Here is a 24,543-nt window from a genome sequence, read left to right as displayed (position 1 = left end):
ATGCATCCGATGAAGTGAGCTGTAGCTCACGAAAGCTCTTGCTCAAATAAATTGGTTAGTCTCTAAGGTGCCACAAGTCCTCCTTTTCTTTTTGCGAAGACAGACTAACACGGCTGTTACTCTGAAACCTACATTTGTCTAGTTAGTCTCCAGTGTCCATTTGTATCTCTCCCTTCTTTCCTAGTCTGCTCTCTCTTTCCTCAGCTTCTACAGCTCCTGCTACCATGGAATCTAGGGTCTGGTTTCCAGAGCACCCGCAATTCCAACCCCAACCTCTGAGGCTTCTCAGCACCTCTGAGAACCAGGTCCCTAGAGGCCAGGGGTAAACATAGCTCCCTCTTTCCATGACGGCTCCCCCTTAGTGCGCTGCCTGCCCCTGTTCTCTCAGCTGCAATAACTTTCCTAGGGGAGTACGCGTCTGGGAAATCCACGGCCTTCTCCATATCCGTTCTGCTGGGGAAGCTTTGTCCGTCCTCCCACCGCCCCCACTTTCCGATCTCTTCACAAGATTTCCTTCCTTCTTGTCTTCTGAAGGCAGCAGCCCCATTTGGCCCAATGCAGAGCTGGGGAAACTCCCTCTGCCCAGGGCTAGCTGTCTGCACCTCGGAGCCTTTGAATATTGGGCCACATGTTTATTGGCCTGAGATGGAGAAGAGCTGATTCTTATTGGTTTTGGTCACGCTCTGGCTGTGCAAAGGGACCTTAAAGCGAGCATATAGGTGTTTTCTCCTCCCATTAAGGCCTCTTTACGCTGGCAGAGTGGTGTAATGGAGCCTTTATGGAATGAGAATGAGGTCCTGACTTGCTCTGTGTTAAGTTTGGCCCGTTGGAAGCCAGGAAGCCAGGTACCCAGGGGCCCTCAAAAATCAGAGATGGCTTAGGAGCCGCATGCTCCCCGAATGATGGGGAAGTTTGGGTCGGAGACCAAATGTTGTGGTCCAGGCTCGTTGCTAAAGGAAACTCAAAAAAAGGGAAGGGGAGGTTGTGGTAATGCCACCCTTCCCCCACCACAATCTGGGCCTAGTTCTCAGTCGCACTCCGATTCCTTTAGGCTGCTCTGACAGAGTAAAGTGGTTGGAAATGCACCCCTTAGAATCTCCCCAGGGCAGAGGGCCTTCCCGGCGGGTGTGGAGCTGGCATAAGGGATCTGCTCCCAGCCTCTGGTGGAGGGGGTGGATTGGGGGCATGGTTGAAGTGCAACACACTATGGGTACTCGCTGCTTCCCAGGTCCCATAGGGGACTGTGAGGAGCAAAGCATAAGTTAGAGCAGCCCCGAGGTTGCTCTAGCTGATACCAGGGGCCAGAGCACAGAGGTGGCTTAAATCCACCTTTTCCCACCCCACTCTGCCCCTATCCTGAGCGCAGGAACAGAGGACCTGAAAATCAGGCTCTGTGTCTTAACAGATGCCCCCTAAGCTAAGCATGAAAGTCGCACTGCTGTGAGCCCCGTGGTCTCTGGGGAAACCGCTTTTAAGAAACTCTCCATGGGGAGTTGATCTTTCGCAGCCATTAGCCACATCCTCCTGCCTTATCCAAGCAGGGCCGTCCAAGGAATGCAGTAGAGAGTCTGGTTCCCATGTCCCCGGCGATTCACATCAGTGGCTTCATTGGCTCACGACTGATTTAATGATGGGGCCGGGACTTTGTTCGAATGACCGAAAGACTTCAGCCTTTGGGTGGAGGTTAGCAGGGGTTAACCTGTCGGGTGGAGCAGGTCTTGAGGGTTGTCATTAGCAGCTGGCTATGACACATGGGGCCGTTCGTTGCACAAACAGCTTGTTCCACAAGAGGCAAATTTCCAAAGAACGTGCACCTACCAGAGCTCCCTATCACAGACTGGCATAACATAGCAAATCCTCACAGAAGGGAGGGAAGTGTGGGTTAATGGCTCGAGCAGGGGTCTGGGGGTCAGGACCCTTGGGCCTTGTCTGTGCACTAAAGATGTATTGCTTTAACTAACCCTACAGCAATACAACCCCCCCACCCCCCCTAGTGTGGATGCAGTTATATTGGTAAAAAAGTGCTTATGCAGGTATAGCTTATATATGGCAAGGGGAATAAGCTATACTGGTCTAAGGCACCGTTATACCAGTCATACTCCGTCCACACTGGGGTGGTCCTGGTATTACTGTATTGGTGAAAAAAATCAGTCCCCTGTCCAACATAGTTGCCCCAGGAACAACACTGTGTGTAGGCCAGCGCTTGGTTCTAGTCCTGGCTCTGCAGGAGGGTATGGCCTAGTGGTGAGAGTGGGTCGACTGGTGATTCAGACTCCTGGGTTCTCTTCCTGGCTCTGTCACCGCCTTGGTGTTCCCTTTCAGTCTGTCTGTCTGATCCTCTTTGTGTCTGTTTCCGTCTCTGCCGAAATAAAGGGAGTCACACCTGCCACAGCGGGGCGAAAGAGAAGCACTTTCCGTTTTCAGAAAGGAACAATTTTCCCTTTATTCAGGATCTTTTTCAAAAGCTTTTGTCCAACATTTTCTTTTTCCCCCTCCTCCCCTTCCCTTTCCTCCCTCTCTCCCCCCTTCCCCATTTTTTCCTGAAAAGGACGGGGGAGGAGAAGAAGAAACAAATACACCCCCCCACCCCCAAAAGCCAACCCTGAAAATATTTTGTTTTCAGGTTCTGCCAAAATGATTATTTTTTTGGACAAATATTTCCGTTGTCAAAAAAAAAAAAAAGCCATTTTAAGATGACATGTGAGCCAAATACGGCTGGATTAGACTTCTTGCTGTGAGCTCCTAAATTCTGTCTGTTTGAACCACTGTAGTCCCAGCCTGGGATGCAGATTGGCCAAAATGCTCACTCCCCCTCTTCTCCCCACCCTGCTGCTGCGCCACAGTGCACTACGTGACCTTTTGAAATCTCCCAGAATGCACTGCTTCTGGGAATTGTGCCAGGTGTGGCATGATAAATACCCAGAGGGCATTGCAATGGAAACTCTAGCACGGAGCCAGGCAAACTTGCAAAGGTTCTTAATGCAAACCAGCGAGGTTCATGCGGGGGGGCTGAGCTGTCTGTGCTTAAAACAGTCCCCGCCAGTGGGTCAATAACTGTTAGCATAGTTGCAGCCCTCGGGGGGAAAGGTGCTTCCGAGGGAATGAACAGAACAGGGCAATTACGGAGTAATCCATCCCGTCATCCAGTCCCAGCTTCTGGCATGTAGATGAATTAGGAAGGTGCTTGGAGCCTCCTGACTCTGAAGCCAGGGAGTTTTGCCATTGATTTAATTGGGCTTTGGAGTAGGCTCTCATAAATCCAACCCCCTGCTTTCTCAAGAACCACCTGTCAGGTTAAACTATCCTGTGACTAATCCAGGGTAACTGAGGGCTTCTGAGGTGTCACCGTGTTGTATGTCATAGCCAGTGGAAATGTCGTAGCAGTAGTGGGAATAGAACCCACAGTCTCTTGATCCAAGAGTTTAAGGAGAATCACCATTAACTGATAGCAATATAGGGCATAGGACACACAGACAAGAAGTTCCAATTGAACGCACTGACTAGAGGATGATAAATGTGCATGTGCACACTCTCTGAACCCCTCCCCCAATCATTACAATACATTTTAAGGCATGTATTTTAACCGGGAGGGGCGATTAACCACGGGAACACACTACCACAGGAAGTGGTACATTCTCCATCTTTTGAGGTCCTCCAATCAAGACTGGCTGTTTTTCTGGAAGAGGTGCTGGATCCAAACACAAGTTATTGGGCTCAGTACAGGGCACCTGGGTGAAATGTAATGGTCTGGGCTATACAGGAGTTACACAGACTAGGTGATCTTATGGTTCCTTTAGGCCTTAAACTCTGTGAATGAATTACAGCACATGACTGGCTTTGCCATGAATAAAAGCTGTCTGCTCTCCTCGATTCCAACCTGCTCCCAGGGAACATTGTGTGATTCCTGTATTATTTCCCAAAAGCTATAAATCTCAGCTTGCCAGCTCCAGTCCGGCACAGGGTTCTGAGCGACCAAAAATCTTTACCACTTGATGGCTTGTTACCTTTCGGTGGCCTTTAATGTGAAATGTCTTGGGTGGGGGGGGTGTCAGGTCTCTGTCCAGTTGCTGCCGGGAGGAGTCTTCATGTCACCGCTCAGCAGACAAGCCAAAGTTCCAGTGGGATTCAGGGTAGACATGTCTTTCTAAGGAGCTTCTTGCCTCATCAAGTGCTGCTCCATAGGGTGGAATGGGCTATTAGTCATGTGTCAGGACCCTAGAGACCTGGATTCAATTTCTAGCTATGTTATAGACTCCAGGTATGACCACAGGCAAATCTCTTAATACCTCCTGTGTAAAATAAATATACCAGTTAGAGGCTAAGGTCAGATTGGCAGGGACCTTGGATTTTTTCCACCTTGCTCTGCAGCCTGGGGTGTGGGTCACTTGCGAGGGTCATCGGGGTATATCTCACTTAATCAAGTCTCTGCCATTGCCAGGGCCTGGGGCATTGGTGCATCTTGGTCCCTCCTGTTCTCTGCCTGTGGCACATCATAGTCTCCTGTGGGCTGTGATACTTTGGTCTAATTTCAGTTGTTGGGTTTAGCGTGTGGATGCTGGGTGCTGGTTTGTGGCCTGTGATACACAGGAGGTCAAACTAGATGGTCTGGTGGCCGCTTCTGGCCTTAAACTCTGCGGGTCTGTCTACACTGCAGTGTAAGCCCAGGGTTAGGAGAACTCGAGTTAACAAATCCTGGGTTTGTTAACCTGGGGCTGGAGAGTCTACATTCATTTGTAACCCTAGGTTAGGAATTGTTGAACCCTGGGTCCCATCCTGGGGTGGCAGCATCTTCACTGCGTTGTGCGGGCCTGAGTCCCACCATCCATATCCGAGAGTTCCAAGCACCCTCCCAAAAGGTAGCCAGTCCACCTTTGTTCGTGGTGCAGTGTGGAAAAGCTTAGCTGTCCACCAAACTTGACCGGCCAGAGGACTAAGAAAGTTTGCCCGTGGGTCCTGGGATTATGGGGTACTTGTGGCGGACTCCCAGAGCATGAGTCCAGTGTGAGTGAGTCTACACTGCAAAGCAACAGGGCTTGAACCCTGGGTCCCGGCTTGCCTCAGGCTTGGATCTTCCACCCCTGTGGGGTCCTGGGACCCTAGATCTAAGCCCTGGGTTAGTGCGATTTGTGTGTAGACAGAACGGGGGTTAGGCTTGAGCCTGAGTTCAAACTCTGGGCTTACCCTGTAGTGTAGACATTCCCTGAGGCCCTATGACTGAGATCAGGATGCTGATAGGTGCTGCACAGACACGTAGGGCGAGACAGTCCCTGCCCTCATGAGCTTACAATAAACTACACAAAACAGATAAAAGGGAAGCAAAGAAGGGTAGCAACTTCCCCAAAGACGGACGGCCAATTGGTAACTGCAGACCCACGTGTTACAGGCCAGCGCTCTGATCATTTATCTGCATTGCTTCTGGCCTGCCATTTTGGGGTTTCATTATGCTGGGAGCTTTACATACCCACAGGCATGACAATCCCCTCTCCGAAGAGCTGGGGTTCCAATCCTGAAACATATGTAGGTGCCCAACTTCCAGTGAAATAAATTGAAGTTAGGAACCTACAGACCTTTGAGGATTTGTGCTGGCAGTCCAAAAGATAAGATGTAGTGGTGGTGGAAATCAAGAAGGTGGGGGGTAGGAAGAAAGGACTAATGATGTTTTAGCACTGACTAGCTGTGTGTCACAATTCTTAGTCACTCCGTAGCAGTCAAACACAATGAGCCACGTGGCCAGCAGTTCCCAGAGGGCTGCGATTGTTTACAGTCATAGTAACGAGAGAAAGAAAAATCTTCCAATCTGTAAAAGGTTGTTGTAAAGGGGATGGCGATCAATTGTTCTCTGTGCTTACTGGGGATGGGACAAACTTGCAGGAAGGGAAACTTAGGTTGGCTATTAGGAAAAACATTCTACCTTAAGGTGGTTAAGCATTGGACCAGGGAACTAAGGGAGGTTGTGGAATCCCATCATTGGAGGTTTTTAAGAACAGGTTGGGCTAACTCCTGCCAGGGATGGTCTAGATATATTTGATCCTGCAAGGGGGGTGAACTAGGTGACCTCCTGAGCTCTGTTCCAGCCCGGCAGCTCTATGATTAATAGAACAATTTGTTCCATTAAAATGTCTCTCTAAATAAACCGAAACAATTTTTTTTTTTGCTATCTATTTTGTGGTCTTTGTAAACAATAGCTGGCGTTTCTATAACACTTGCCAGGCTCTTGTGGTTAAGAGACCAAGTGGTTAAGGCATGGCTTGAGACGCAGGAGCTCTGGGTTTAAGTTCCTTCTCTGCTACAGGCTTCCTGTGTGATCCTGGGCAAGTCACCTAGTCTGTCTCTGTGCATCAGCGCCCCTTCTATACAATGGAGATAACACCACACCCGTGAGGTTATGTTAAAGTGCATGAGGTGCTCAGACAATGAGGTAATGGAGGCCAGATGTCTCTGATAGACAGAGGCCAAAGGACACTTGATTGATATATAGGTGTGGTCTATAATTAAAAATTAGATCATCCTAGTGACATCCTGACTCAGGGCTGTGAAGAATGATGTGCCCCAAGCACCCTAGTTAGGTCAGCCTAACCCCCAGTGTAGACGCGGCTCGGTGAATTCTTCTCTCCACCGAGCTACCACTGTTTGGAGCTGTGGATTTATTACAATGATGGAAAGCCCCCCCCTTCTGAAGGGAGATGTGGTAGCATTTGTGGTGTAGAGATAGCCGTAGTCCAGGTTATTGAGCCTCATTTCCTCTGCCCCTTGAACAGTCATTTCCACCAGTGCAAAGTGGGGGGGAGGGGTAGCTCAGTGGTTTGAGCATTGGCCTGCTAAACCCAGGGTTGTGAGTTCAATCCTTGAGGGGGCCATTTAGGGATCTGGGGCAAAAATTGGGGATTGGTCCTGCTTTGAGCAGGGGGTTGGACTAGATGACCTTCCAACCCTGATAGTCTATGATTCTATGAAAGTGGGTCTAAAATACTGCCAGATGAGAAAAGTAGCTTTTCACACCCACTTTGCGCTCACTTGACCCTGGTGGAAATAACTGCACAAGGTGCAAGGCAGCATAGGATCGAGCACTATGTATAATATAGTGACCCCTTCACTCGCCACTGAAATGCTTCCACCTCTGAGCAGGAATGCAGCAGCTGTTTTAGCAACATGGGGCAACACTGCCCAGCAACTGTGGGAGGGAAGTGAAAGATACACTCAACTCAGGGCTGCCAACACTTGTGATTTTTATCACGGCCCTCATGATAATTTGGTGTTTTAAAGCCCCAGCTCCTGGACTCAAGAAATAAAATCTCAGCTTTCATTTTCTTCAAAAAAAGTAAGTTTCTAGCCCTTGTGCTTGCAACGAAAAGATTGAAAATGTGGCTGCTGAAAGCTCCAAAAGGAGAAGGCAAATAAAAAGAATCCAAATGTATAGTTTAAATAATACCCTCTGTCTTAAAAAATCATATCTCAGGATATTTTGGGGCCCTGTCTTGTGACTTTTGAATGCCCGGTGGTTGCAACACTGTTAACTGCTGGAGGGAATTTAAGCCTGGGGTATACACAGGTTTTGTGCTGGTATCACTATGCCGGTTCGGGCGTAATATTTTACTGAAACCCGTACAATCGCCAGTGTGCACGCACTGGTCCCTTTATACTGATATAACTTATTTCCCTTTCTGCAAAGGAATAAGCTACACCAATATAAGCACTTGACACTAGTATAACTGTGTCCAGACTGGGGGGTTCGCATCGCTGTAATTGTACTGGTTATCCGTGCGCACACGGGAGCTAGAGTGTAATTACCCAAAGTGGGATTTGGCCGGGACATTAGGGTTAACACCCTGACTCCTATGTGTGATACCTCGGTAGGCCAGGTGTTGCTGTGGGTCGTATGTATGGTCTGAAAGACAGAACCCAGCTCCACTCAGATAAGGGGGGCTGCTGGCCTGGAATGACCCTGATTAGCTGGAGATCTGAAAGGATTGCCGTGCGTGGAGTGCAGGGATGTGTTTGCTGCAGGCAAGAGCTTGCAGAGTTGCATGTTCATCTGCCTTTTAGAGCCCCTGTGGATGTGCTCGGAAGCCAGCACAGCGGCAGGGGAGGAGGGTGGAGGTGTGGGGAGAGGACGCGGTTAGGGCTCAGCGTTGTAGAGCAAACCCTGCACAGTGACCTAAACCACATATTCACACATCCTCCACCCACACAGCAGCCCCCATCCCTTCAGTCTGCAGGGTGTTGGGAAATTGCTCTCTGCCCAGGTCACGGGGCACTCAGACCAACACCGAATGCCCCTTTCAAGAGCACTCATTTTCAGAGCAGCTGTGGCTTCTGCAGAGGTCACTGGGAGCGGCACATGCCAATACGGTAACACCTAGAGGCCCCAGCTGAGATCGGGACCCATCATGCTAGGTGCTGCACAAACCAGTAGTGAAAGAGGGCCCCTGCCCCAAAGAGCTTCCAGTCTAAACAGGCAAAAGGGAAAGCAAGTGGATTGGCCAGGGTCATACAGGGAGCCTATGGGAGAGCCAGGAATTAAATCCCTCTCACCTGAGTTCCAGCCCAGTGCCTTACCATAAGACCCAGACTTCCTCCCTTTGAAAATCCCCCTCACCCCTTGCGACAGAGTAATTGATCAGATCTGGAGCTTTAATTTCTTTGGACTGCTCCTCTCTATTAAGGGAAGCGATGGGCCAGAATCTGAGCTGACTTGAACTTAACACAAAATGTAGCCCATAAAGTGCCGGGAAGCTGTTTGAGGTTAATTATGCATCATATTTCTGTTGCTGCCCCAGATCCAGCTGAGGAATAGGGTTGGAATCTCCCTCCACCCCTTCTCTGTCAATTTTAACTAAGGAGATTTGCTTCAGAAGCTGGAAAACTTTGTAGCTCATATGTCTGAAGGGATCTGGCCCTCACGTTTCAAGGTTTAATGCATTCTGACAGCTAGAAAGCAGTCTGTGCTTCACCTGTTTTGGGGAATTACGTACAGCATCTTCCTATCCCAGGCCGTTTGGTGAGGAGATATTTGTTACAGCAAAGGCCTCGGGTTCGAGATGGGGCCATGAACTGAACCCCCCGCTGGCTTCCAACAGACCTGAGCTGTGCTGGGGGTAGGAGGGCTTGGATGAGGTTCGATGCTGTGCGGTTCTTTGGCCCATCTGTGCTCGGGCTGAATTTTGTAACGTCAGGAAATGAGCTGGTGAGGGGTAGGTGGCTCAGTGAGAGGAAGGCTGGCTTTGTGGTTAAAGCAGAGGACTCAGACAAAGTGGGCTCCATTCCCAGCTCTGCTGCAGACTCCTTGTGTGACCTTGGACCAATCACTTAGGTCTGGTCTGCACTGAAAACTTAGGTTGGCCTTGCTACGTCGCTCAGGGGTGGAAAAAATTCAATTCCCCCCCGCAAGAGACATAGTTAAGCTGACCTAAGCCCCGGTGTAAACAAACGCTTGGCCAATGGAAGAATTCTTCCGCCAACCTAGCTACTGCGTCTCCCTGGGGTGGATTCACTACGGCGATGGGAAAAACCCCTTCGTTCACTATAGCAACTGTCTACACTACAGCGGCCCAACATGGGGCCTCTATTATGTCTACACTACAGCGGCCCAGCTGTGGCACCATAGTGAAGCCGCTTCCTTCATCTGTGGAAGGGGCTTTTCTACTGATGTACTTAATCTACCTCTCCGAGAGGCGGTTGGAAGAATCGTACCTGGGTTCCTGTCTGTTTCGAGTCACAAGGGAAACGAGTTTGGTGATGTCGTTTAGTTGCCAGTGGGATGCACGGCCTCCAAAACCAGGGCCTGATTTCCAGAGGTGCTGAGCAGACGCAACCCGAGTTGAAGTCAATGGGAGGAGCTGTCGGTGCTCAGCACCTTTGCAAACCAGCCCAGGGTGGCCTCTGGTGGGCTTCCACCCCTAGAGTCCTTGGGTTGAGGCAGATCCCAGACTGACGTGCAGCGGCTGCGCTCTGTGTTTGGTAGGGCTGGTTGAAAACGTTCCATCTGAACCATGTTTTGACAGGACACTGGGTTTTTGATTTAATTAAATGTTTCAGCAAAAGTGTCAGTTTTCCATGACAAATGTTGATGTTTTCTTCAAAAAATTGAAGGCCAAACCCTAAAGTATTTCAATTTGGCTATGCTGTGGCAGTACCTTGTGGTATTAGTTGTTCGACTATCTCATGTCCCCATTCTCCAGTCTGGGTTGATCTCCCCTAGCCACACTGCGTTTCCCATCATGAACCATGACTTCCAAAAAAAGAATAGGAATACTTGTGGCACCTTAGAGACTAACAAATTTTCACATCCGATGACGTGAGCTGTAGCTCATGAAAGCTTATGCTCAAATAAATTTGTGAGTGATTTTCCACTGAATGCATCCGATAAAGTGAGCTGTAGTTCGCGAAAGCTTATGCTCAAATAAATTGGTTAGTCTCTAAGGTGCCACAAGTCCTCCTTTTCTTTTTGCAGATTCAGACTAATACGGCTGCTACTCTGAAACATAACTTCCAAGAGTACTCGAGATTTACACCAGTGCGGCTGAGAGCAGAATGTGCAAACTGCACAGACCTGAAGCATTAGCCGCAGTGGGTTATGCAATCTTTGACTGCTCAGGCTTTGTAACACCTGAATTCAACCTGAGGCACTGTGGGCTATTCAGCTGTGTCTTTCAGTCCACCAGCTATTCCTGAACAGCTGGCAGGGTGGACAGCTGGTTTTCCATTTCTTAAAGCTTTAAGATCATATTTTTTACAGGGTTTCTTTCTTTCTGTCTTTCTTGCCTGCAAGGTCTTGTGTCCCTCAGCTCCAAGGAGTAGAGAGCCCTTAGACTTGCAGGATCAGGGTCTTAGCTGCCTTTCTGTCAGGATTCTTGTAATTGTCAGCCAGGTCAGAACAAATATCTGGATGAAATCCTCCAAACTAAACACATAAATGACTGCACAGAGTATGAACACTGAGATCCCAGCCCTTCAGGGACAAGGGATGCCCTGACAGGACAGGAGCCCTGATTCCCGGTATCCCCTTATACCCAGGTCAGGACAGAATATGCACTTTACCTGCATTCGTCACTTTATCCCCTTGGAACTGACAGCCATTTCCCTTTTTCAGTTTGATTGACGGGCAATGGCTACAAATTGCCGACTGGAGTGAGCTGAAGATGCAGCCGTCTGACTAACAGGTAGGAGGGAAAATCCCTATTTAACACCCGCTATTGGTTGTTTGTTTTTTTTTTTTGACAAAGAGAAGACTTTTGGGAACAGATCCCCAGTGGGGGGTTAATTGGGGCAGCTCCTTTGGGATCAGTGGGCCAGGTCCCTATCTGGTGCAGATTAGTGCAGCTCCCGAAAGAAGGAGCGCGTACAGCAGCTGAGGATCTGACCCCTAATTATTAACTAGTATTTTGTTTCAAGGCAGAAAGCAATAGGGGGAAAAATAGCAGGTTTCCTCCCTGTCCAGTGTGGTGTTCTGTAAATGGGCATGGGGCCATTGATGTCAATGGGCCAGATCTCCAGCGGGTGCAAACCAGAGTCACTCCCTTGAAATTCAGCTGAAGTCCTGCTTCAATCTCTCCAGGGCATCTTCCTTCTTAACGGAGCAAGATTGTGGGTCTCTGGCTTGTATTTCGTAAGCCTCCATTTCCCTGCAGAGCCCTGGCCAGTTGGTCCACGGGGCAAAAGGTTTTGGGACCCCAGCATTGGTGGGAACTTGGGGGGCGGGTACACAGGGTAGAGGATGAAGTGGTTTCAGGAGAGAATCTTTCTTCTGCCTGGGCTGCGGGGAAAACCTGGAGAGCTGCTAGGTTTAGGGAGTGTGTGTCCTGTGTGCTCCACCCTTCCAATTATGGCAGTGTCTTCCGTCTGGCCTGCTGTTTGCCGAGAGCGAGCGAGAAGGCAGAAATTTCCCCTCCCTATTTGGAAGGAGAGGCTGAGCTGAGATCACATTTCGTGTGGTCAAACTGGAGGGGGTAGTAACAGTTTGATGTGCAGCTATTCGACAGCACGAGGCTGCCCACCCCCTATGCGGCTTTGCCAGCCTCCGCTGGTGAGCCCTGCGTGAGGTTTGTGGCCAAATCTCCGTTTGTTACCAGTTGCAGGCAATAGGTGGTACGGTAACTGCCTAATCCGTCTTGAACAAAGGCTGAGGATTCAGTTCATAAAGAGAACTTGCATGCTGGAGCGGAAGGAGTGGGGGGCTCTGTAGCCGAAACGAATCGGACAGTGGCCGGGGAGCAGCTAAGGGACTGTCCTAGGGTCAAATCAGAGAACTGGTGCCACCCTTACAAATTCTGGGGAAATGCACCTATCCTTTTAAGTAGCTAATGGGATCCAGAGCCTATAAGGCGTTGGTTTGAATCCAGCCCAGGTGTGTAGCGAGTGAAACCATTGCCATCTGAGGGGTGCTGTGTGGTCTTTGTGTGAAACTAGTTAGCTGGGGCTCAGCCCAGGCCCTGGCTGGCTGCGGTCCTGCTTGCCACCTGCTGGCACTAGTTAGCCCTTGTGCAGTCAGTTACACTCGTACAAAGTGGGAGCGAAGCGCTACTGGGTCAGAACTGTACAGCCACTTTGCACTGATGCAAATGACCGCACAAGGTGCAGGGCAGGAGGGGAGCGGGCTCTGAATTCCCCTCATCCCTGAAAGAGACGGTCCCACCGGACTCAGAAGTATGGCACATTGGCAGGGGGCCATCTGCATGGGAATCGCACCGGACCGATGGCCATGCTGTACCTGTTCTCTGTGTGTGTGTGTGTGTGTGTAAACAGAGGTCTTCACTCATCAGTGCATTCACAAGCAATTTAAAGGGGCCTTAAAGTGATCTTAAATTATAGTTGCTTCCCCTTTAAGGCCCCTTTGCACCACTCGGGCAGCATGAAGGGGCCTTAGTGTAAAAGACAATCTAGCCATGAATCCACATGACAGGCCAGATTCCCAGTTACACTAGTCTGGCAGTGCAAAGGGGCCTTTAACATACATGCAACTATAATTTATACCTATTTTAATAACAATGATAATCCCTAGCTCTTATATGCTGTATTGCTTTTCATCCGTAGCTCTCAAAATGCTTTACAAAGGAGGTCAGCATCATTATCCCCATTTCACATGGGGAAACCGAGGCACAGAGCGCTGAAGTGTCGTGTCCAAGGTCACCCGGCAGACCTGTGACCGAGCCAGGGACAGAGCCCAGGTGCTCTAAATACTAGGTTACAATGCTTTTAAGGCCCTTATATGCTGCCAGAGAGGTGTAATGCGGCCTCAAGGCTTCTTTATACACCCGCTACACACGGTCAGACTGAGAGGACATTTCAAGTGGGGTCCCACAGAGTGCGTCCTGGGTCCAGTACTATTCAATATTTGCATTAACAGAGTAGAGAGTACACTTATACAATTTACGGATGGCATCAAGCCTGGAGCGGTTGCAAGCGCTTTGGAGAACAGGCTGAAAACTCAAAATGATCGTGATAAATGGGAGAATTGGTCTGAATTCAGCCAGGTGGAATTTGGGAGAGAGAAGGGAAAGTGATACATGTGGGAGGGGAAAATCAAATGCATAATACACAATGGGGAATAACTGGCGGGCGGCAGTACTGCTGAAAAGGATCTGGGAGTTATCGTGGATCAAAACTGGAATGTGAGTCAACCGTGTGAAAAGGCGTTCTGGGATGTATTCACAGGAGCGTCCTATGGAAGAGGCTGGCCGTAACTGTTCTGCCGTACTCGGCACTGGCGAGGTCTCAGCTGGAGCAATGGAACAGGCTACCAAGGGAGAGGCTGGAGAATTCTCATCCCTGGAGGTTTTTAAGAACAGGTTAAACAAGCATCTGTCAGGGATGGTCTAGTTATATTTAATCCTGCCTTGGTGCAAGGGGATGGGCTAGATCAGTGTTTCTCAACGACTGGTCCGTGGACCGGCGCCAGTCTCTGAGATCTCCCTGGCACAGTTTAGGATGGCAGCAAGCTGGTCCTTGGTATCAAAAAGGTTGACAAACACTGGTCTAGATAGGGAGTACTTGTGGCACCTTAGAGACTAACCAGTTTATTTGAGCGTAAGCTTTCGTGAGCTACAGCTCACTTCATCACGAAAGCTTATGCTCAAATAGATTTGTTGGTCTCTAAGGTGCCACACGTCCTCCTTTTCTTTTTGCGAATACAGCCTAACACGGCTGTTACTCTGAAAACTGGTCTGGATAGGTTTCAGAGGAGCAGCCGTGTTAGTCTGTATTCGCAAAAAGAAAAGGAGGACTTGTGGCCCCTTAGAGGCTAACCAATTTATTTGAGCATAAGCTTTCGTGAGCTACAGCTCACTTCATCGGTCTAGAGAACATCCAGCCCTACATTTCTATGGTTCTGTGGGAAGTTGTACCATTTGAACTGTCCTGGTGTAGATGAAGGGATATAACCCCCTCCTGTGGAAGCAGTTCTGCTGGTATAAAAGTGCTTGAACTGGTATTGCTATTCCCATAAAGGAAGGAGAAAAAGTGATTCTGGTATAAGGCACCTTTACCCTGACACAGCTGCATCCACAGTAGGAGTTGTACTGTATTTTGGTAGGAAATCACAGCCCTAACTGACATCGTTTTACCAGTATAAAACCTGTGCGTAGAGCACACCTGAGTGTGATTCGGAATCAGGCCAGTGTCATTGGCACTAGTGGAAAGTGTCTGCACTGGTGCAAAGTGCCTTTGGGGTTTGGTAGTGTTTTACATCCACTCTGCATTGGTTTAAGTGGATACACGACCTGAAGAACGACATAGAATCAGATCCTTAAATCTTCTCACAACAAGGCTCTCGGATGTGTGTGTTTATCAGGAAGGATACTCACTTGAAAGCTCTGTAGCTGGTCAAAGAGTCCCACAAAAAGCACTGAGTGGATGTCTCCAAGCCTTTATTCCTTCAGCCGCATCCCGAATGGGATAAGTCCTGTCAACAAGGTTGTAAGTTTTCCACGTCAAAAGACATTGCAATAAACAAAGAACAAGATGAGCGCAGATTTGGCCATAATGGCTGGGCTTGTTAATGCAAGAACTCAGGCGTGGGCAGAAAACCTGGTCTTCTGCTGTGCCAGCTTGCAGGGGTCTGGGAGCAGTGCTGATTAGAGATAACTACAGGGCCAGATCCTGAGCTGGTGTAAATCAGCTGCAGCTCCCCTGAAGACAGTAGAGCTAGACGGAATGACATCAGCTGGGTATCATGTGCCTCTTAGGACCAACGTCTGAATTCCCGTTTATACTAAGGCCTTTCATGCCACTGTGATAAAGTAAAAGGGTTTTAAAGCAGTTGTGAGTGTAACAGATTGACACCCACTTCAATGCCCCTTTGTAAATAGGAATCATGCCCCAGATGTCTGTGTAAAGGGTGTGGCCATGAAGCTATTGGACGGAAGAGAGGAATCTCAGAGCATCTATTTTTCTGTCAAATAATTCTTTGCCTTTATGGGAAGACCTCTCACCTGAGGCTTTCAAAGTGCTCTGCAAACATTCGTTACAACCCTGAGAGCTAGTTAAGTATCATCACCCATTTATAAATGGAGAAACCGAGGCACAAATATAGTGACGGGAGTTTCCCACGACCACACTGAGATGAGGTGGCAGACCTGGGCAGACCCAGGTTTTTCTCTGCTCTAACCACTAGACTCCACTCCTCTCCAATGCCAGGAGCCCCAACTCCCTGTCCTGTGCTCTAATCACTAGACAACATTCCCTTCCTGTGAAAGCAGATTGTATACTTGGTCTCATCCATCATGAAATATAAGTGTGAAAAGACTCTTATCCTGTCCCTGTCTCCTTCCCTTCCCCGGAAATTAGGATTGCTGGTGGCATTAACGGGGGGAGGCAGGGTGGTGTCGGAACAGTTTAAAAGAGGGTATTTTTTTTCTAGAACTTGTATCCCTGTTTATTGCTGTTACAGTAAATGTTTGTATCTCCATTGTCTGTAATGAGGTTGTGGGTAGAGACAAGTCCGGGTAACCGTTTTATGAGGGTTTTATGGTTTCATGTAATGTATATTCTGTATCTGATATTAAAATCAATACAAGGAGAGATTTTAAACATAATCTGACACCAGCCCTCGAAGTGGGCGGTGGGGCGGTGGCGTTGGGTTATTTTCTCTGCTGAGCAAGCAGGTTTTGCTGGATGTTCAGAAGAGGATTGAGATGGCTTTTTAATATCAGATCGGGGGCAGATAATAAACTTGAGATCATAGTGGCTGCATATGGAAAAGACCGGGTGAGATCATTGTCCATTCCCTTGCAAGGTCAAGATGGAGGGCCTAATTCTGGTCGAAATGACACCGGAATAAACCATGGAGAGATGCCAGTGTAAAATCAGTATAAAGATCCCGTAGTATCTCACGAGATGGAAGATCTGCTGGATCGTAATGTGGTGTTTATTACTATTATTATTATGTATTACAGAAGTGCATAAAGGCCTCAGCCAAGATCAGGACTAAATGCTGCACAGACACATAAAGAGAGACTGTTCCCAGCCTTGAGAGCTTACGGTCTAAGGGCACGTCTACACTAAGGATGCTACATCGGCAGAGCAGCCGTGCTGCCACTCTGTCGCCGTAGTGTAGACTCGTGCTGCCTCAACAGAAGGAGTTTTTCTGTTGCGGTAGGTAATCCGCCTCCCCGAGCGATGGGGAATTCCTCCATCAACCCAGCCCCTTCTACTCCTGGGGGTAGGTCAGCTTAACTATGGTGCTCGGGGTGTGGATTTTTCACACCCCTAAGCAATGTAGGTGTGTCCACCTCATTTTCAGTGTAGATCAGGCTGGGATGTAGAAAATAGAATCAGGCCGTATGAACCAGGCCTGGTCTACCCCTAAAACTTAGGTTGACCTAACTGCATCGTTCAGGGCTGTGAAAAATTTTGCGCCTCATGTGACATAGTTAGGTTGACCTCACCCCAGGGGACAATGACGGAAGAATTCTTCTGGTGACCTAGCTACCATCGCTTCTCGATGAGGTGGATTAACGACATCGATGGACAAGCCCCGTCCGTCGATGCAGGAAGCATCCACGCTACAGCGACGCACAGCGCCAGAGCTGGGTCACTGTAGCGTAGGTACACCTCTCGATTCACAAAGGTATGTAGGTGCCTTGCTCCCATCGGATTCACATAGGGACTAAGGTTGCACAGCGGGTTTGTAACAGGGCCAGGAGCTGAACCCAGCTTCCCCATCCTATTTGTTACCCACCTGGCCATTCTTTCCATTTTTGTTGTGAATCCTGATCTGCACATTCCTTGTCTACGCTAGAAAGTTTTGTAAGTTTAACCATACTGGTGAAACTAAACCGATAAACCCCTTCTAGTGTGGACGCAGCTACATTGGTATAAAAGAGCTTATTCGGGTATAGCTTATGCTGGTTCAGGAACAGCTGAGTGTACAGGTATGAAGTCCAGTTAGACTGGTGTAATTGGATCCACATTAGGACTTATACTGGCTAAAGTTATATTGGTATAAAATCACCCACCTAACCAATCTAGCTATGTTGGTATAACTCTTCCAGTGTCGACCAGGCCTCAGGTCCAAAGTGGTGCTGTTTGGAGGACACGGATTGTCGCCGGGTGTCCAGACATAGGCTTCAGTTGTAGGGCAGAAGGCCCCAGGACCGGTGGCTGATACGCTTTATATTTTGGATCAGACCAGGGCTTTGAGCAGTTGCTCTGAGGCTGCAGAATGGCTCACTCAGTGGGTTGATGCAGCAGGTTTGAGGTTGGAGGAAGACTTCTGAAAAGTGCTGCTTTGAAACTCATACCCTTCCGTTCCCCAAGCCAGCCTCGTGGGAGGAGTCGAGCGATTATATAAGCGCATTATTGACCCTGCCTCAGAAGTATGTGACCACCAATACCGGGGTGATTTAAAACCCCCATGGCCATGTCCTCGTGTCCTGGAACGCACGGCGCTGCTGTCCGCGATCAATAGGCACTTTGGGTTTCTGTGTCCAATGCAATTTGAGGTACGCCAAGAAAACCTCTCCTGCATTTTGTACCCAACCACTTCTGGTGCAGAAAGGCTCTCCGGGACAGTGACCTTCCTTGAATTGATGCTTGCACCTCTCCCCGCCCGCAGCACCGTCCCATTGCAATTGTGCTTGGGAAATCACGTGCCTGGTTGTACCATGCAGTCCATCTGCAGGGCTTGTGCTTTTGGCCTGTGCCAGTCCGGGAACAAGGCTCACTAAATGAGCCTCCCTTTTACACTGGATGCCATCAGCCTGATTCTCAAAAACGCTGAGTCAGTGGGAGCAGTGGTTGCTCAGTACCCCTAAAAATCTGGCCTGATGAGGATATAGATTATGCTCAAACTGTATCCCACACCCTGCCCTTCCCAAACTGCTCTGGAGACAGTTAGGGTCCAGAGCTGGACTCCATCTCTAGTTTGAATGAATTCATGGTTTGGTTTAGCTTATGCAGTATCTGGATTGTTGTGTCCCAGGGTTGAAAAGGTGACCTTCAGTACATAGCACTGAAAATAAGGGCCTGGTGTTTAAGGTTCTGTTCTCTAAGGAGCCCTGGATTCAATTCTCTGCTCTGCAGCAGACTCCCTGTGTGACCGTGGGCAGGTTATTTACCCGCTCTGTGCCTCAGTTTCCCATAAACTTTTTTGGAGCAGGGGCTGCCTCTTATATGTATGTCCAGCACCCAGCACAATGAGGAGCTGGTAGCCGATGGGACCGCTAAATCCTACTGCAAAGCAAATAGTAATACGACATTCTATTAAAAAAAAGAGATCAATCTTGGGTTCTTTCCATTGGCCATGCAGAAACTTTCCTTTCAATGAGAAATGGCTTTCTGTCAAAAATGGAAATTTTCATAGGAGAAAAATCTCAATTTTTAATTACATTTCCCCAGTCTTTCCAGGAAAAAAGCCTTAGTCCCCCCAAAGCCCCTGGTGAGGTGGGCAATGCTTTGCTCTTTGGTGAAGGGGCGGTGCTGTCCTCGCTGTTCGGAAAAATTCCTAACCAGTAAATCCTAATTTCATGGATGGGGAAACTGATTCACATTAGACAGGCAAAGTGAGTTGCCAGAGATTGCACAGCAAATCAGTGGTACGGTTAGGGGCAAAACCCAGAAATCTGGATTTGCCAGCTTTACCTGCTTCAACCAGTAGACCATACTGCTCTCCCAAAGCTGGGAATAGAACCCAGGAGTCCTGAAAACCAGTAGGCCATCACATCTTCCAGAAATCAGACTGAGAACCTAGGAATCCTGATGTCCAGCCCCTGTACTCTGACCCCTAGATTTCACTTCTGTCACTCATCTAAGTAGTTTTCAGAGTAACAGCTGTGTTAGTCTGTATTCGCAAAAAGAAAAGGAGGACTTGTGGCACCTTAGAGACTAACCAATTTATTTGAGCATGAGCTTTCGTGAGCTACAGCTCTCTTCATCGGATGCATACCGTGGAAATGGCAGAAGACATTATATACACACAGAGACGGTGAAACAATACCTCCTCCCACCCCACTAGATAAGCTATTACCAGCAGGAGAGTGGGGTGGGAGGAGGTATTGTTTCATGGTCTCTGTGTGTATATAATGTCTTCTGCAGTTTCCACGGTATGCATCCGATGAAGTGAGCTGTAGCTCACGAAAGCTTATGCTCAAATAAATTGGTTAGTCTCTAAGGTGCCACAAGTACTCCTTTTCTAGCTGTGTTAGTCTGTATTCGCAAAAAGAAAAGGAGTACTTGTGGCACCTTAGAGACTAACACATTTATTTGAGCATAAGCTTTCGTGAGCTACAGCTCACTTCATCGGATGCATACTGTGGAAAGTACAGAAGATCTTTTTATACACACAAAGCATGAAAAAATGGGTGTTTACCACTACAAAAGGTTTTCTCTCCCCCCACCCCACTCTTCTGCTGGTAATAGCTTATCTAAAGTGATCACTCTCCTTACAATGTGTATGATAATCAAGTTGGGCCATTTTCAGCACAAATCCAGGTCCCCCCCCCCCCCCAAACCCACTCTACATCTAAGTAGTGTAAGGCAAGTTTTGTCCTTCCAATGCTTCCATTGCCATTTGGTATTTTGCAACTGACTGAGATCCATTTTCAAACCGCAGAAGGAAGCATCCTTTCCTAGGAAACGGCCTCTCATGCCGTCTTCATCAGAAACTCTTGTCTACATGTGTGTTCCTACTTTAACCATACCTGTATCCTATGGTGGATGCAATTATCTCAGTACAAAAGTGCATATATTGGTATAGCTATTCCTGTATAGGAAGGGGAATAAGCTATACTGGGATAAGGCACCTTTATATTGGTACAACTGTGTCCACGCTAGGGCATTGAATGACTTTAGCTACACTGGTGTAGTTAAAGCTGTACACTTTTGTGTTAACACACACCCTCAGTGAGTCTCCCTGTGCTTGCGTATTTGTTTCAAACTAGTTTGAAAAGTCTCAAGTGTGCAGGCATCCTCTGGCTCTGATCAAGCCCCATGCGTCTGGATCACTCACCACCATTTACCCCAGTAGCCTTTTCCAGGGCCCCGGGCCCTGGTGCAAATGTCCACCCGCCATGCAGCGCAGTGGAAGAATCCGGCCCTGGGTGTTTATTTACCAGTTCCCTTTCCATCATGAGATTGCAGGAGTGAGTGGGCCGATAGAGACAGGACGGATTACGGTGCATGGAAGTGCAGGGGGCGCGCATGGGTGGGTGTGGACGTTGGAAGGATTTTCGGTCCAGGTAATGCTAGACTGCCTTGCTGTCTGAACTGCTAGGCAGCCCCAACCCAACCCCCCCCCCACACACACACACTGTGGTCACTGCTCTTTTGGCTGCAAAGGAAGCGAACCAAGCCGCTGCTTTCAACAGCTGTTTCCAGGCAGGCTGCTTTGGCTTCTCCTATCCCCCCCCCCCCCCCCCCCCCCCGCGCTTTATCACCTCCCTCTAGTTTTACATCTGTCTCTGCCCTTTAGACAGGCCGAGTTCTTTCTGTCACTCTAGGACAGTGTTTGGGGAAAGGGAGGGGGGTTGGTTCATTCCCTCTATGGTGCTGTCAGTGACAGATTGGGGACAGTTGTTGAGGCGCTGGCGAGGGGGGGGCGGGAGGAACACGGGACACAAGACGGCTTTCCTGCAGGGCTGGGACTGGCTCCCTTGTCGTCAGAGATTCCTTGCAGACATCCAGGGCTGAGCATACGTGGAAAAGGACGCAGCCATCCTGTCTCCTGTAAGTACCTCTCACTCTTTCCACTGGGGAGTTTAAAATTAGCAACTTCTTTTTAAAAAAACAACAACCAGGCTTTGCTTTAGCTTGACCAGCCGAACTGGGTTAGGGGTTGGGGTTGTTTTTTTTTTTTTTTTGGTTTTGGTTTTAAGCTTGGATGATGCTCCAGTGGCCCATGGGGTTTAGGAGACAACTCAGCAGCTGACATCCGTGTGTCCTCCAACCCGCCTCCCCCCCCCCCCGCCGCTCCCCACCCGATCAACTTTCAGAGAGACTGCCCTGTGCTGAGAAACCATGCTGTGTTCAGCCTTCTTATCTATTGTCACTCTCTGGTTTTGTTGCATTGTTTTTTTAGCTGGAGGTTTTGTTGTTGTTAGTAGTAGTACCCCTGAAATAGACCTTCGGTGTGTGTTTCTTCTTGAGTCACTTTCTGAGCAAAGTCAGGAGCTAGTTGTTAAGTGTATTATGGTAGCACCCAGATGCCCCACCAGGGATTGGGGCCCTGTTGTGTAAGGTGTTGCACAGGCACATAGCAAGAGACTGTCCTTGAAGAGCTTGTGGTCTAAATAGACCAGACAGACAAAAGGTGGGATGGGGAAACTGAGCCACCAAGCAGGGAAGGCTCTTGCCCAAGTGGGCCAGTGGTAGAGCCAGGAAAAGAACTCAGGTCTTGTGAGCCTTGGTCCAATGCACTAGCCACTTGGCCATGCTGCCTAAAAACAAACAAAAGCCCAGCCATGCAGATAAGAATGTTGAGAGCTTGGATTCAGAATTCACATCCGAATGTTGTCCCTACCCCTAACTAAAAACAGGCATCCTGACATCCACAGAAGTTTGCATTGTGGGAGTGGAGTGCGGGGGTGGGAACCCCTTTTCTCCCAGAAAGAGGAATGCTGCTGATTTAAGAAGTCAAAGGGCTCCCATCTTTCAGGGACAAGGGTGTTTAGAAAGACTGGATTCAGCGGACACCCTTGCAGCACCTTTGTGTTGGCTCTGCTAGGAGGCTGGCCTAAAGCCCTCCCCCTGGGGAATGGCTCCTGCCAAGCACAGAGCTAGATCCGACAGCCTCTGCAGGAGTCTGTTCTGGGGTAAGCAGGGAATTGGAGACACAGCTGGTGTGATTAGTAAATTGTAAGCTTTTGGGGGCAGAGACTGTCTTTTTGAAATCTGTCTGTACAGCGCCTAGCGCCGGGGTGGGGTCCTGATCCATGGCTCCTACATTCTATGGTAATACAACTGATTAATAATTATTATTAATAATAAATTCCTGGTTGCCACAAAACCCACAGAGTTATGGCAGTGCGGGAGGCAAGTTATACTGTAGGCTGTTTGGGGCAGGAACCGTCCTTTCTTTGTAGGCCCGTACAGCACCCAGCACCGTGGGGCCATGATCCTTGATGGGCAAAGGGGGGGGCCTTTAGGCGTTTCTGCAATACAGATAATAAATTAGGGCAGCACTGGGAATCAACTGGCTCAGGAAGCCCCAGAATAGGGGAGATATAAGCTGCTTCCCGCACTCTCCATGTGACAGTGCAGGGATGAATATCTAACCTCAGCATGGCAGCTCTCAAACATAGTAAGATGGTCAATTTCAGGGCTGTGACGGCAGTCCGGAACATGCTGCAAAAGCAAACAGGAAGCAGGGCTGGGAGCAGCCCACTTTATTTACTAGGTTTTACCCAGGCTGTTTATAGTCTGAGGTCTTTTTTTCTTTTTCTTTTTCTTTTTCTAACCCCCTTCTGCAAAAGCAATTGCACAGGGTTGTTTTGTTTCCATCAGGTTTGTTGTATTGCACAGTGGAAATTTACTCCTTGGGTGGGACGGTGAATGTGTCCTGAGTTGGATTTTTTCCAAAATTGCCCAGGTTTCCTAGAACTCAGCACCAACCATTGGGGGTAAGGGTTTCCGAAGAGATCAGCACCCAGTTAGGCACCGAAGTAAGGTGGAGATTTCAGAAGTGCTCAGCAGCCAATGTGCGGATATGAAGCTATTTCTGTGGGTGATAAGATGGGAGCTGAGGTCTTCTGAAAAATATGGTCCTGGATTGTTGTTGTTAATGACACCTAGCTCTTTTTGTCAGTGGACCTCAACACGTTTTACAAAGGAGGTCGCCATCGTAATCACCCCCGTTTTGTAGATGGGGAAACAGAGGCCTAGAGAGGGGAAGTAACTGGCCCAAGGTCACCCACTGGGTCAGAACCAAGCATCAAACTCAGGTCTCCTGAATGAGTCCCAGTCAACCATTGTAGCCACTTGGCCAGCGATACTCAGACTGAGGTGCAGCAGCCGCGAGTGGCTCTTTAATGTGTCCCCTGCAGCTCTTTGCAGCACATGAGATTAAAACACGTGATTTAATTATTAAACAGTCTAAGTTATGAACCAATCAGGATGCTTTTACTATGTTATTAACCAATTGTAACTGATAAAATAATAAGAATACTTGGTCAGTCATTTTGCTGTGAGAATTTATATATATATAGAGAGAGAGAGAGAGAGAGAGAGAGAGAATGAAACAATGAATTCACACCATTGTAAAAAGAACAGGAGGACTTGTGGCACCTTAGAGACTAACAAATTTATTTGAGCATAAGCTTTCGTGAGCTACAGCTCACTTCATCGGAAATTTGTTAGTCTCTAAGGTGCCACAAGTCCTCCTTTTCTTTTTGCGAATACAGACTGACACGGCTGCTACTCTGAAATCTGTCACACTATTGTGGCTCTTTTGGGTAATATTGATTGCTAATTTGGCTCCTGAACCACTTGGAGAACAATGGTGCACCATTGTGCGAGGCGCTGTACAAACACAGAATGGTAGACAGTCCCTGTCTCGCAGAGCTGACAATCAAATAGAGGCTGCAAACACGGGGTGGGGTGAAGGGGTGGAACGTACATACTTTGCGTGATGAAGTGTGCTGAGTTTTTTTTTAAAACTTCTGGCCTAATCGAACTGGATCAGATAGGGCTGTTGGCTACCTGAGGGACTCCCAGCAGGCTGTTTTGAAAATCCCGGCTTAAAGCTGAAGGCTGATGGTCTCTGCTGCCTAGACCTATTCACGAAGCAGTTGCATAACATGTAGCAGAAGAAAAAATCATCCGGCAACGACCCAGAATCAGGATGAAAATCTTCTAATGATGGGCCTGTTTTTCTAGTACCTTGTGCCGTCGTTTTGCATCTGTGCAAAGTTGGGGAGATTTCCCCAAATTTGTTGCTTTAAAGAAGAGCAGGGGTCCTCTCCTATTCTGTTTTTTTCACTTCCCCCATTACCATGGTATCTGAGCACTATCAAGCGATAGGACTGGCATTGTTCATGTGAGTCTCTTTCCTTCTTTTTTTTTTCTTTTCCTCACTTTAGGGGGAAAACTGTGTGTGGATTTTTTGGGGGTGTTTTT

General features: G+C 48.5%; 1 protein-coding gene across 3 annotated transcripts in view; it reads left to right on the top strand.

Annotated features, from left to right (window-relative positions):
- MEF2D (myocyte enhancer factor 2D) overlaps positions 1-24,543 on the top strand; it is a 168,703-nt gene that overhangs the window by 42,073 nt on the left and 102,087 nt on the right. For all 3 annotated transcript variants that reach the window (XM_077841319.1, XM_077841317.1, XM_077841316.1), the window contains exon 2: positions 11,090-11,159. The gene's annotated coding sequence lies outside the window, so the exon portion shown is untranslated. The remainder of the gene's footprint in view (positions 1-11,089; positions 11,160-24,543) is intronic.

Source organism: Eretmochelys imbricata, chromosome 24 (genome assembly GCF_965152235.1).
Source record: "Eretmochelys imbricata isolate rEreImb1 chromosome 24, rEreImb1.hap1, whole genome shotgun sequence".
Lineage (NCBI taxonomy): Eukaryota > Metazoa > Chordata > Testudines > Cheloniidae > Eretmochelys > Eretmochelys imbricata.
Note: the sequence above shows the minus strand (reverse complement) of the source record. Positions and strands in the feature narration are given on the sequence as shown.